The 2,936-nt window shown below is 39.7% G+C and overlaps 1 long non-coding RNA gene across 1 annotated transcript; it reads right to left on the bottom strand.

Moving 5' to 3' along the window:
- Positions 1-340: 340 nt before the first annotated feature.
- LOC111743642 lies at positions 341-906 on the bottom strand. Its single transcript, XR_002781816.1, has 2 exons — positions 601-906; positions 341-496 (listed from the first exon to the last, which is right to left on the bottom strand). It is a non-coding gene; the product is annotated as an uncharacterized LOC111743642 (long non-coding RNA).
- Between the last annotated feature and the right edge of the window lie 2,030 nt (positions 907-2,936).

Below are 2,936 nucleotides of genomic sequence, written 5' to 3'. Positions count from 1 at the left end.
CAGTGATCTCCCCCCCACCCCCCCGCACGCCACCCCTATCTATTTAGGACAAAAAAAATTTTTTTTTAAAAACTATCTTATTTTTGTGTAACTCACCTTATGTAATTCACACGAGGGGTGGTTATTACTAACACCAGTAAAATAAAATATTGCAGCGTTTCATGACGAACCCTTAGACAGTGTGTTCATGTCTCACTCATGTAGAATATGCCTGGTAAGCAGTGGTTAAAAATTGGTGATTCCAGCGCAGTCCTCCTCAAGCTGATTTTTGTGAGATAGATACCTGGGAGACCTTGAACATTCTGTTAGAGTTTATAATCACGAGAAGAAGGACAGAGGGTGGTGTTCAGGAGGAATATTGCTTTATTACTCAGCTAAAAGTCCCTTTGGCACTAAAAGTCCCTCCTCGCTGTTGCTGCAGGCTGTGGGAAGTCAGCGTTTTCTTTCTCTTACTGGCATTTTCACTATGCAGAAGAGCCGCCTCCTGTGAACGATTCTATTTTCAAAATATGTGAAAGAAAACGTTGTTCTTTTAGTAAATGACCCCCCCCACCCCCACTCCCTTGGTTACAGATCCCTCCCCCTCGTGTGGACTCTTACGTGCAAAGCAGTCGCCGTTGGGGGAGGGGACGTCGTCCGCAGCTCACAGCGCAACAAGGGCATCATTTTAATATCTTTCTCACCACGTCTAAAGTCTCGAGCGCTGTTCTAAGTGTTTTATGTGCGCTAGCTGGGTGAAGCCTTGCCACCGCCCTATGGGGCGGATCCCAATGCGCAGAGGGGTAAACCGAGGCACGGAAGCGTTAACTAACCTGTCCGTGATCACACGGCTCAGCGGCCAGGCTCTGACTCATAATTTTTTGCTCCCTCCAGGCGTCAATGCAGCCTGCAAACCTTCGATGAAGGTAGTTCACTGACCTCTGTCCCAGAGGCAGGATTTTTTTTTTTCCGAATGTCACAGGAGTGTAAGTGAAAGTAAGGGGAGTCTCAGTAAGGAGACTTGGATTGAATAGACAGCGGGAAGCCACTGAGAAAGAAAATGCGTGTGACATTGATCTGGGTCAACATTTTACTTCTGCCCATTACTGTTTCCTATAAATCTTTGAGCCAACTGGCTGTCGCAACTCAAAAACATGTAGTGATTCCCTGGCTAGGTCAGGGCAGCTAGAAAACATGACATTTTAAGAGTAAGTTCTAGATGCTTTAGCTTTGAACGAGCAGATTCATTTCAGTTCATTTTAAATGCTTATAAATCTTAAGTCATAAACTGTTAATTCACTAGCTGAAGGACTCATAGTTGCTATCTTAAAAAACAGCAACCAACAAGCCAACTAGAAACAAAAAAATTTAAAAAGCAAACACGACCAAGCAAACCAACAAGCTAGACTTAGTCATAATGCTTAAGAAACAGATATTTTGCTTAATTATATTTTCTACTTGCTCAGAGGTCCACAAATAAAAGTTTAGTTTCATCTTTTCTATACTTAAATACATATTGTAAAATGTGTTTATGTCTGTATACATCTTTCTTGTGCATTTTCAAATGTACAAGAAACATTTCTCAATCTTTAAACATTTCAAGATGGTAAACATGTCATCTTTTATGAAACAAGTTTAGGTAGCAATAAACCAAACCACAAGTAGAAAAAATTATATTTTTCTCAAATAATTCACAATTCTTCAGGGTCTTCATTCTGAATCGAATAATCGTTCATGACGAAATAGAAAAAAAAAAAAAACCATTAAGTTAAGCTTCACCTGCGTGGACTTCATAGCATTCCCTGGAAGCTTCTTTTTTTTTGGACCGAATTCCTAATATCAGTTCTGTTCTCATGATTCATGTCTTCCTCTTTCTAAGAAGGAAGTGAAAAATTAAAAGGGCTCGGTTTTTATACACACATATTCTTAAATACAGCACATGCGATGTGGATATTACAGTGTAATTTCAAGAAGAGCAAGAAAAGCTATGTCTGGGAAACAAGTGCGTAGAACTTACATGGGTCATTAAAACTTGTCTTTATTAGCAGGTCGCTAGACGCTAAGGAAAGCAGGCAAGCGCTCTAACTAAAGTGTAATTTAATTAAACTTTACATCTTAGGTATGATGAAAAGACCTGAAGGCTCTCATTTACATTAACATGAACTCCACGTAGATCCCATCTGAGGAAGTCGAAATGATTTCATTGTATGAAGGAGTTCGGTGAACTTTTTATTCTTACTGAGTAAAGTAGATTTACACCGATTAAGCCAGACACCACGACTGCATAAGTCTACGCCAGTCCTTTCTCCATGGAGAGGTGGCCTCTTCCCCACTGCAGCCATGATGGTCCCCATTTACCCAAACCTTGACGAAAGGAAAATTTAGCGAGCAAATGCAGCCAAATGAACCATCTATGTAAAAATCGTGAATTTCTGATGTCTCTGGCATTGCAGATCTTGGATTCAAATGCATATAGGAAGAGATTAATTACCCAGTTATTCTGCAGTCAGAGTGAAGCCATGATGGAGTGCTAAATGAAAATCTTACACCCAGAGATCCATTCAATAACATACATCTGTGGTGGACCTACTCTACTGGGCCATATTTGAGGGGATGGGAGTACATTGATATGTAATATCAATATAATATATATGATACATAATATCCATATAATAATATATAATGTACTCACAAGTCCCTTGAAAATATAGTTACTTTCTTGCAGCCATGACCAAATCGGAGCCTTACAAAACATAGCCAAGGACATTCTTTTTCTTTTGCTTATTCACTGAAAATTTATTGAGCACCTACCTTGTATCAGAACCTGCGATGGCACAGAAACGCAGAATCAAACAAAAAAAGATGGCCCTAACAGGAGTCAAAATTTTAGCCGGGTAAACAGACATTTTTAAATAGCTCATTCTAGTGGATCCCAACCATTTGTAAGCATTAGAATT

This window comes from Pteropus vampyrus, unplaced genomic scaffold (assembly GCF_000151845.1).
Source record: "Pteropus vampyrus isolate Shadow unplaced genomic scaffold, Pvam_2.0 Scaffold117, whole genome shotgun sequence".
NCBI lineage: Eukaryota > Metazoa > Chordata > Mammalia > Chiroptera > Pteropodidae > Pteropus > Pteropus vampyrus.
The sequence above is the reverse complement of the archived record's forward strand: the minus strand, read 5'-3'. Positions and strand labels throughout refer to the sequence as shown.